Raw genomic sequence first — 11577 nt, 5'->3', positions numbered from 1 at the left:
AAAAAAACAATATCCCAAACAACAATAAACAAGTACAGATTATAAGCCACATGGGACCAGAAGATCCCCCATAAATGAGCCATTGAGTCAGATCCCCTGTCTGGCTCCCATAGAGAGCAGGGCCATCCTGCTGCTGCCAGACCTTCACCACGTGCAGGCCAGAGTCCCCGTACCCATGGCCATGGTGCATGTACCCAACAAACAAAAGCTTTGGCTCACAGCAGGCGACAGTGACAGGTTAAGGCTTAAGTTACCCAAGCTGGTGAGTGCACCTCTGCGAGTCTGTGCTCCTTCTAGATACCGACGGACGCCAGGTATAGCCCCCCTCCGTCAACGAAGAGCCGTTCGTCCCTGCCGAGCGGTCCCAGGTTACTGGGCTGTGTGAGTGGCATGGTCACCGTGGCGTTGGCCTTTAAAAAGATCCTCGTGTCCATCTGCTCTGCAACTGTGCAGCAGGTGCATTGGGGTACTGAAGTGACACACCAAACCAACGCGGGCCAGGCCAGGCTGGGACACCCCTCTCCTCTCCTGGTCAAGCCGTTATTGTCTGTCAAACGGGGAACCTGTCTGCTATGGCTGCCTCCGTGCCATTGGGTGTTTGGCTTTGGGTTTTTCCCCTGAATCTAGTCTTGGAAGCTGACCTCAACGACCTGAGATCTCAGTGCCTTTATAATCAGACTTCTTTATACTGGAAATTATGTTTTGTAATTATGTTTGGTGTTAAGCTATTTTGCAAAAGCTGAAAAAATATTATTGGACTTCTTTTTTGTTTAAGCTTGTTTTGATTACATGGCCTCTTTATAGTGTTTAAAACATACGTGATGTAAGATGTTTAGCATAACACCATGTCAGGCGCTTCCAGCAACTGTCCACAACCTCTGCTGGACATCAAGTCTGTTTGGTTGCGATAGCCACTAGGGATGCTGGAAGTCTTCTGTTGCAGCAGCGCAGACTGACTGGCACCCGCGTAGTCGCCGCTTCATCCCAGAGACAGCTGCTGTCTGCGTGAGCACGCCGGCCAATGGGGAACGGAGCCAGGGCCGAGAGGTTGGCACTCCGGCTTAACGTGGCCGCCCAGGATAGGGTTACTGGATAGACCTGGACAGTCCAACACATACACAGCCTCAGCCCATCTTCATTCATCAGCATAAACACGCATAGCGTGAACCCTATCGTCTTTACAGATGGAGGAGATATTAAGCGGCACTATCAATTACAGTGACACTACCTAAGTGTCACGTACTGAATGAATTTGAGACACATAAATAGTAATGCTTTGAGTGGACAATAATAGTTTATATGACAGATAGACATGCATCAGATGCTTTAGTCAAGAGGTATACAGACTTCAAATGTTTTATAAGTAGGTTGCCCAAAAATAAAGTACATTTTGTTCATGCAAGGTTATTTTTATGTGAGATGTATTGACATACATATTAGAAATAGAAGCTATTGTTTGGTTTTTACTTAAATCTAAAACAAGCTTAAACCTCTAGATAGTACGTTGCGGAATGATTATCCTGAGGGCCTGTTATCAACAAGCATTAGCTGGACTGTTTTGAGTGAACAAAACTATTGTAAATGTACTTGGTGCAGAGCATTGTGGGTAGTGTGGGGTCACTGTAGGTCTCAACTGTGAAGAGTCCATTGTCACTGACCTTGAAGGGCCGACAGCAGGTGTTCTGCAAGCATAGGGAAGGAAGATGATTGAGAGAGGGAGAGAGAGAGAGAGACCAACTGGACTTCACACCAAGTTGTTGGCTATGAAAAGATGACAGCAGTGAAAGTGACTAGCATTTCTGGAAGGCCGGAGGAATGGCACCAATGCTGAAACAGTGAGAGAATGTTTTGGGCTCAGAAAACCTCTGTAAATATATACTTATTCTTCTACTTTAAGACCAGTGATCTAAAACATAAACAATGCTTTTGAGGTGGCTAAATTTTGACATCTTGTTTCTGTTTGTCACTGAGAGTATTCATAACACAACTTAAAGAGATAGTGGTATGCAACTATTAGCCCCTTTTAAAAGCAACTTTTTAGCAACTAGTACTGGTATCATCTTCAAATTAATATCCACATTATATGGTCACGTGAAGGACAGATGAACACACCTGTCTTTTCAGTTAGCCGTCTAGAGTATACACTCTGCAGTTCTGTGGGGTGGGTCTTGCCGTCCCACCACGGAAATGTTAAAAGAGGTTCTCACAGTGCAACACTGATCTCCACATTTATTTGTACCCCAAGGTAAAGATGAATAAAAATCATCTTTTGGAGTTTTATCTTAGTTTCATGGATTACTGCTTGAACGTCATACACACTTTGATTGCCTCAAAGAAGGTTCAGTTACATTTTGTTTTTATGGCAAGTTAAGTCGTAACTATTTATATAGCACATTTAAAACAACAGAGTTAGCCCTGTACTTTACAGTTGAGGCAGATACAGCTTGTTTATTTATTCTTTTGTTTATATGTATTTTTTTTTCATTCTGTTTTCCTTATTATTTTCAAATCAAAAGGTGAGTTTTTGTATACTTTTTTTACTCATCTACCAGGGGTTACAATAAATGTAGAGGATGCTGTATATCACCAAAAGATGGGACTTGCTATGATAGCAAAACTTTTATCGATACACAGTCTTTTTTGTTGGTGTTTTGTGAGGTTTTTGCAAGCCTATTTAGTTTTTGACCAAAACTCCTAACTGCTGCATATTTTTCATCTTTGGCACAATACAGTTTTTCTTAGTCGCTTTGGTGCTTTTCTCACATCACTATTAACATTTGTGCATTTCTCGAAACAAATAGTGCAAATTGCAAAACTTAGTGGATAACCTGCAAAAGCATGTCACTTAATCAAAATGGATAGTCCATTCCTCAAAAGCATGTCATTTGCTCAAAATGGATAGTCCAAGCAGGTACAGTATGTTTGTCAATGAAACTGCCAGGGTCATCAAAATGAGATGTCTTGACACCATGTTTATGAGCAAGATAGTCAAATGACTTTGTCATGTTTTCATTATGACACTATCTCAGTGTTTTCCAATGCAAACAAAAAGGTCAGAACTTGGTGGCACTACCTGAAAATGCTCAAGACAGCACTTAACACTACTTGTACAGCCATTTGAGAGCTACAGTAAAGTTACACATTTCTGTAGTTAGGGGTGTAAGTCAGTACAAGGCACTGAATGCGTACGTTTCACATTTGTACTAAATGCTCTTTGCAATTCTACAGTATTGTGACAGAATTTGATAGTTCAATAAGTTTGTTTTTAATGACTCAAGCAATGAAATTAAGTCTATTAGTTTTATTGGGAACGACTATTCAGCATCTATAAGTATACTTCATTTTGACTGACAGGACATAAGAAAATGATAATGTTAAAAAAAAAAAGCAGAGAATTGCATGAAAGCAACTGATTCATGTCCAAAAGAATTTGCAATTTGTTCAGAGGAATGAGAAATTGCTACTATGATACAAATTACTAAATGTTGTGGCCCTACAGTATACCTCTACAGGAGACATGTTATCTTGGTTAATTTTTTTCTGTAAATGTTTATACTGTTCTCTAAGTTCAGGGTCACCTGCTCTGTCTGGAGAGCTCGGGTGGCGTATGGGCCTGAGGGACCGTGGCCCACTGTCCTGCCCCCTGTTCTCATGGGAACGCGGCAGCTGCCCGCGGGGGTGCTCAACACAAACACAGCGCCATAAATCTCCCATCCACCTGTCCGTGTACACCAGCGAGGCAGTTGGACAGAGCATAGCCTGAGATACTTACGTGCTTAGGGACTAACATCAAAACCCCTTCATGATTAATCACTTGGGATAGTAACGCTGATATGATCCATGGTGAGAAGCTGCAGTGTAAATTCGAGTTCTTAGAAGCAGTATGGTAGTGTAGTGTGGGAACGGTCAGTGAGTGACGCTTCTTGTTCACATGTTGAAATGCTCTTGCTGATGTCAGTTTGTGCTTTGGACTCGTTTACGACGCGCTGGCTTCCTGTGCAGGTCGCCATGTTCATAAAAGCTGTCAGCGCCACAGGGACTTCAATCGGCTGGGCCGTTGTCGGGAGCCACTTTCAAAGATGGGGACAGCAGTGCACACTGGGTACTCGGACGGGGTAATTTATATCCCGGGGGGGGCGGTTTGGGAAAACATCCTGATGTCAGAATCATACGAATGGATTGGCGTCTGTGGTGACAACGACAAGGCCAGATACGTATGTGAACAGCTCACAGGGCCTGTTAGTGGACAGGCTTAGAGAGAGGGGCTTGATTGTGGTGGACAAGTGATCGGCCATCTGACATCAGTGAGAGAGTCCATGACATTTGTCCCCCGGATCCTCCTTTCAGGAAGTCACTCGTGACCCTCTTTTACATTGAGGACACAAGAGTAGGACTCTTTGTTTTAACCGTTATCATTGACTTAACCTTTGACCTTGCCAGCGGGGGGACTTAAATGTTCTCAAGTGTGGACAGGGCTACCTATTAATCTATTCACAAGACCCCTGGGATTCATTAGCATCGACGATACACATGAGCAACTCTAATTCAGATTTTTACACCAACACTGCTGAGAGGACGGAAAATGAATCAAAAAGACTAGTAAAGCATAACTTGTAAAAAACGCATAAATCCTCTAATAAAGTTAGCAGATAGTCATTGAGGCGTAAAACTAATTAGCTTGTGAGTGGTATTGGGAACACATTATCTCCTCAATGCTTTTAAGTGTAATTGTTTTTACACTGATAGGGGGTGGGACACAGTTGTGTATAGGAAATGAAAGATCAAGCCTTTTGGATAGAAGCCTTATTTAGTCATTATGGACAGAGGCTGTTTTGTGTGTTTGGTGCACACTCTCAGTAATGCCATTGACAAACTCCCTCAATGGGAGAGGGAAATGTAAATGTAAAAATACCATGTAATCTTAATCGTACATGCTATTTGACGGAGTGAATTACAGTTTTTCTCAGTCGCTTTGGTACATTTCTCGAATCATCCTTGAAATTTGCTAAACTGTAAGTGTATTTCTCAAAACTGTTTGTGCAAATATCAAAACACCATGGATTACCTGCAAAAGCCAGTTTATTGCTCAAAATCCTTTATCCATCTCTCAAAACTAAATATTTGTGTCAATGGACATGTCAGTGCATCAGAATGTCAAGTCCTTGTGTCATTGTGTATTGATAAGACAGTCAAATGGCTTAGTCATGTTGTCAGTATAACAGTGTACTCTGGAGGGATGTTCTGATGTAAACTATGGCTAAAATTTGTATGACATTTTTTTTTAATTGTAAGGTTACACCTTATATATGTGGGAGTTTGATCGACAATATTCACATTTACGCTTTTACTGTTTTTTAATGTAATTTGTTGACAGACACTATCATTGTACTACAGACAGGAAAAGACAGCACTGCATAGTATAAAGGGAAAAAATGAAATAAAGTAGAAATTTGACAATCTCGTTATGGAAAACTGTAAATGCAGTGTTGTAGGAATTACAGTGCAGACTTCCTACACCTCCTGATGTTCCTGTCTTTTGGGCCACAAATTCTCATATGACAACATGTTCAGCCATTTTGCATGTAAAGACTTATACTATGAACTAATGCCTAAATGTTGTGGGAGGTGAGACTATTTACAGTAGCTGAGAATTGTACATGATCATTTGCATGGATGTACCAAAACATTTGCAACTTGATCAAAGGAATGAGAAACTGCTTTTTTGATGTGACACAATGATCTGAAGATTGAACAGGTAGTTCTGAGAATTTCAATTCTGATCTGAGAAATGTACCAAAGCGACTGAGAAAAACTGTAATCACACAAAAATGTCCTATGTCACACGACTGTCCTATGTGGTAATAGAACAGACTGTATCTTGCACACATCTGGACTGATGATATTGCCCTAATGCTATTCAATAGCTAAACAAAGTAACGTAATATCCCTGTGCACAAAATCTCACAGCATAAACTAAGAGTGGCTAATGGCTCATTACACTGTAGAATGATGGAACTGTGATCTAAATAAACCTCGCGACAACCAAAGTAAATATTTAATGATGACATTTCATATCATCACATGCACTGTAAAGTACAACAGTCCATGCTTTCCTCAAAGGGACACACACACAGATTTATTTGGAATTGTAGTATTCACCCATGCTCCTTTAACAAATATTTTGAACTGGTACTTCCTTTCAAACATCACTGTTTTTAGGACGGATGTTTGACAACCATCATCAGATTTTCTCTGAGTGGACAAAGTGCCAAAACAGTAAACGTTGTGGAGCTGTTGAGGAGGAATTGTTTAAAGGGTGTGTTGCAATACAGGCTTTGTCATCAGTAAGGGTGTTCCTTAACTATTGCCTAAATCTCACTCCCATGATATAACACTCCTCTGTGTCCGGAGTGCTAACCACAGCTTATACTATATGGAGAAGTGGGAGAGCTTAGGCTATGTGTAGGCCCACTGAATGTGTTACTTGATAATTATCGTGTCAGACATTGTCATTCTTTTTAAATAGAAGCCGAATACAGAGTAAACAGAGATAAACAGAGGCCAAAAATCTGCTTCGTAGGCATTTCACACTTCTTGACCATAACCCTGTAATAGAAGAAACCCATAAAAACCAGCCATCAGTTATTGCACAGACATCAGGGCCACGGTGGGGGCAATCAGCACAGTCACAGGAGAGACGGGGTCGAACAGAGCAAGAGAAAAGGGGCCATCAGAGTGGGCAAGAATGCACAGGGCATGACTTTGGACCAGCAGAAAATAACTCCGGGTAACAGTAATCCAGTAAGCCCACTATGAAAATCTCAGCTCTGAGTGTGTATTACCAGCAAAGCAGCGCATCGCCCACATGCCAGCTAAGTATAGCTCTACTGGAAGCACAGGGCCGGAGTGAGCGTCCAGTAGGATCTGATTCATAAATCAGCCTGAGTGACACGAGCTCATCATCACAGTTCAGCGAGCTTTTGGGAGTAAAGTGCACAACCATTTCCAGTCACAACTCAACATGCGCTGCATGTACTGTATGTACTGTGTATCATTCGGGTGTGAAAGTTGAGTGAATCCAAAACTGTGGTAAAAACAATAGACTGAATGTGATCTCTAAAAATCCAAAATCCCCTTGCACAGCCAATTAAGTTGGGTCGTTGGGTGCTGGTGACTTGCAGGTTTACGATTGATAAAAAAGAAAAAAGGATCACCGCACACCATTGGACTACACTTTTAAGCTTTTATTTCTGAACAACGCGTTTCGCCATGCGCTTCCTCAGGCTCCCGGTCCAATGGTGTGCGGTGATCCTTTTTTCTTTTTTATTGAATGTGATCTCTGTTGGTGATCATTCTCTTGATGCTGTCGGATCAAAATGAATGCTGCATGATTAACGATATGAGAAGATGTATGGCAGGAGAAGGTCAAAGGGCATCGCCATCTTTGGGAAAGGGAATTTCAGGCGGGCTGGAATAAGATGATTTACACATGTTTAGGTGCAACAGGGCATGTTACTGTAACATTATATTTACAGGTTGTATCATATGAAAGAGGCCTTGCATACTTGTTGCAGATGTGTTTTTGTATTAGCCTCAACTGGAAAAATAACTTTATGACCAGTGAACACGAAGAAAATATCTGCTGTAAGTCAGGTTTCAAGTGATCCCAGGAAATCAACTAAAAGATACTGAAAGGCTGATTCAAAGCTAATGATGTAATTGAAGAAGTGTGGGAAATGTTTAAGCATAAGGGTTACTGTAGGGCAGTAAATAAACGGATCCTCCTTTCTCCTCCTTACTGACTCACCACCTCTCTTCTTATCACTTATCTGATTTCACTCCCTGAACTCCTATTGACGGTGCGGCCTTTAATCCACTCCTAAAAGTGAGAAAACACAGAACATGCCGCGATAAGGAAGTATTTTGCATTTCGCAGTAGCTTAATGTGTAATTAATTAGACATGAGACTATCTACACTACAAACAAGTTGTTTTGATGTGTTGATCTTCAATGGCATATGCAAATTTGTACTAAAATGTAATCTGCATAAAATTAATATTCAAATGAAATTCAGATGAATTCAAGAGTTACATTTTTGTGAGCTCAACAATACTGCATGTTTCATGCACAGTGGAAGAGTTGGTCTCATTTCTATTACATATTCTTACTTCTTACTGCATTATAGTAAATAATTCATAATTCAAGAAAGTAAATATTATTGCATCCTTTTATTGATCCCAACTGTAAACATAATTGTTAACCCTGCTATCTACCCAGAAAATGCTGTATACTGTGCTTACCAATTAATTGACTGTTTAGGACGTAACTTTAAACTTTAAATCACTGTGTCAACTTGATAGACAGTGCTTGTGTACCCTGATAGTGTCTGATGGCAGTCAGGTTTGGCCAGCAGTGGGGCTGGACTGCTACTGTGTCCCTAACTAACTAGGGGCCATTAAAGCGCATGTGCCTCAGCAGGGGCCTGGGTCCCGTCCCAGAGAGCCAGTGCTCCATCTGGAATCCACATCCAGCCTCCCCTGCTGGGAGCCAGGCCGCTGGGGACGTAGAGGGACCCGTTTAGCCCTGCAGCGGGAACAGCATGTCCCGACATGCCCGCCACTGAGTTCCCCCCCTGCCCATGCCCTGCCCTGCCCTGCCTAGTACGATCTGGATCTGGCCAGGAAAGGGTCAAAAAGAGCATGGGGCGGCACGGTTAATGTAGTAATTAGCTGTGAATTGTGAATTAGTTCGGCACAACTTTGCTCTGTTGGACATGTTGTAATGGCAAAGCCCTATAGCTGAGCCTGGGCCATGGACGTGATGGTTAAGTCATCTGAGTGGCTGGTGATGGGGGGGGGGGGGACTGGTGAGGACTCCTGCAGCTCTTGTTTGTTTGTTTGCTTTTGTACGTGTGGGAATCAAAACAAGGCGTTACGGTGCGCTCCACAGGACTCCTGCTACAGATGAGCCCAGATCAAGACAGGGAGGACGTAAAGGGCTACTCACTGAGTTTCTCAGATCCCTCTAACTGGTAATGATGGCCAAATTGATTTGCCAGGGTGACAATTATGACATGCGAGAGTAAATATTGTCATCATGCTGTTTTGAAATCATGAATTGCCAACAAGCATTCTCATTGGAAGGGGGAACGCTTATTCAAAACAAAATGTTTCTGTTTTATACGCATCCCAAAGCTGACAGAACACAAAATATTGAATGCTGAAGATGATAAAAAAAAATACCAAACCCTTACGCTGAGTATGTTTACATGCAGCATTACAGTACATGTCATTATGTCTAGGCTACCAAATGAAAATGAGGGACAAATGCCATAACAAAATACCAAAATGTCTGCAATTGATGCTGATGAAAAAAATATTTTTAAGACGTATGAAAAAGTGATTATGATCCAGGCTGTAAGTCTAATCCATGAAAGAGCCAATAAAAATATACAAGGAAGATGTCAGAAATTCTATATTCTCCATATTGAAAGACTCCATAAAACCCTAATGTGAAAAGTCCCTCAGCAGAGTGAAACTGTAGACCGAACATCCACATTATCACGCTCATGCGGAAATGGAAATAAGCTTCAGATTAGGACTTTTTTTTTTATGAATGTCTAAAACTGCTGGAAAAGCCAGGCAAGGTAAAGAGATCCATGCGGGTGAGCATCACCCCACTCTGCTCCCCGGGTCTGGGCTGGTGGGAAACCAGCCAGTGTTGAACCTGAGACCTGAGAAAGTTCCTACTAGATGCTCTGAAGTGAAATGTATTTCACAACTGTCTCCTTCTTCTCGCCACTGCTCTCAGACTGTTTATGATGGTAGGCAAGGGGTGGGGGGGGGGCGAGGGTGTGTTTGTGTGTGTGTGTGTGTGTGTGTGTGTGTGTGTGTGTGTGTGTGTGTGTGTGTGTGTGTGTGTGTGATGTGTGCGATGTGTGTGTGTGTGTGTGTGTGTGTGTGTGTGTGTGTGTGTGTGTGTGTGTGTGTGTGTGTGTGATGTGTGCGATGTGTGTGTGTGTGTGTGTGTGCGCGATGTGTGTGTGTGTCTGTGTGTCTGTGTGTGTGTGAGTGTGTGTGTGTGTGTGTGTGTGTTATAGGTAGCCAGCTGGGCCCTGTGTAATAAGTCTGTATGCTAGGCTTAGGCTCTGTACCGGACGGAGGTGTTTAAGACCCACTAGGTGCCAGGACGGAGGGAGGGAGGGAGGCATGGGCCTCCTCGCTCGGTGGCGTCTACCGCCCCGGAAAAATGTACCTGAGCTCTGGGGGCGATTATTCACAGTCTCTCAGGTTCCACCGGAGCTGGAGCCTCAGCAGATTGGCCTGGCTCTGGAGGCCCAGGCAGGGGACGCTCCTGCACAACAACATTAAATCTGATCCCTGTACTAGGCCCATGGACGTGCTGCATCCAGAATGAGACCAGGCTTAATCCATGTCTGCACTTTATATTCTACACTGAGGGGTTTCTCTCAGAGTCGTTTTTTTTTTCTTTTTTCTGTTTTCAAAAATGTGTCCTTTTTTTGTGTCAGGATATGTAAGCCTATGGACATTAATGTAGTTTAGTGTCAAGGTTAAAGTAGTTTCTACTTTGTAGCAGAAAATATAAAGTATTATGCATCAATCTATTAATATGGCAAAACAATGAATGCATATTTAATACTTAACAATATGGTATGACTGACAAACTATTTGGTATTGTACTGACACTTGGTCAGAGACACTAAAGAGTGCTGTGTGAGGATTTCATTGCAATATTTGCAATGTTTCCATTCTGTGAGAGAGCTTTCACTGGTGTGATTTGATGACAATAGCAATAGAGTAAAGAAACATTTATGGAGCTGGTGGTGTCATATCTTTAGGTGAGGGTATTGCTGTAACACCTCAATTATCTCCAACAAGGTGTAGAACTGCTTCATTCAGGAAGTCAGAAAACACCTCTAAACCAATAAGAGGTGACAGGATTACCGTGGATTGGTCAGGAGTGTGAAAGCCAGGAACAAATGGGTTTGAGTTCTGAGGAGCATTTTAGCCAATTAGAAATGTCCCATTTGAGGGTTGCTAAATAGGATCAGAATGTGAATCGTTTATGCTCTAGCATACTGTAGCACATACAGCAGTAATGGAAATTTGGTAATGAAAAAGAGTTTACCTTGAGATATGAAAAAGAGTTTACCTTGTGATATTCAAATTAAAATGAATTACCTCCCTGGTAGGTTTGTTTTTTAAGTAATCAACTGACGTAAAGCAGACATCACATTCATTACTATAATCAATTAATCAAATGAGAAAAGATCCACGGTACATTTTCAACATCAAAAAATACAATGATACTGTTCTCACTGTATACACCAAATCTCTCCAGAATGCCAAATTGTAAGATGGTGTCAATATTTCCCTATAGGCTGCACATAACCTTACAACAGACATGTACATGACTGAATCTGAATCTCTCCAGACATGACTGAATCTCTCCAAAAAACAAATATATTGTATATTAAGAAATATTAGGGAGTATTCGGCATGTGTATGAATGATATGCCCATGGATGACTGTCTCTGTAATGAGCTGATGGAGCCTG

This window comes from Sardina pilchardus, chromosome 11 (genome assembly GCF_963854185.1).
Source record: "Sardina pilchardus chromosome 11, fSarPil1.1, whole genome shotgun sequence".
Lineage (NCBI taxonomy): Eukaryota > Metazoa > Chordata > Actinopteri > Clupeiformes > Clupeidae > Sardina > Sardina pilchardus.
Note: the sequence above shows the minus strand (reverse complement) of the source record.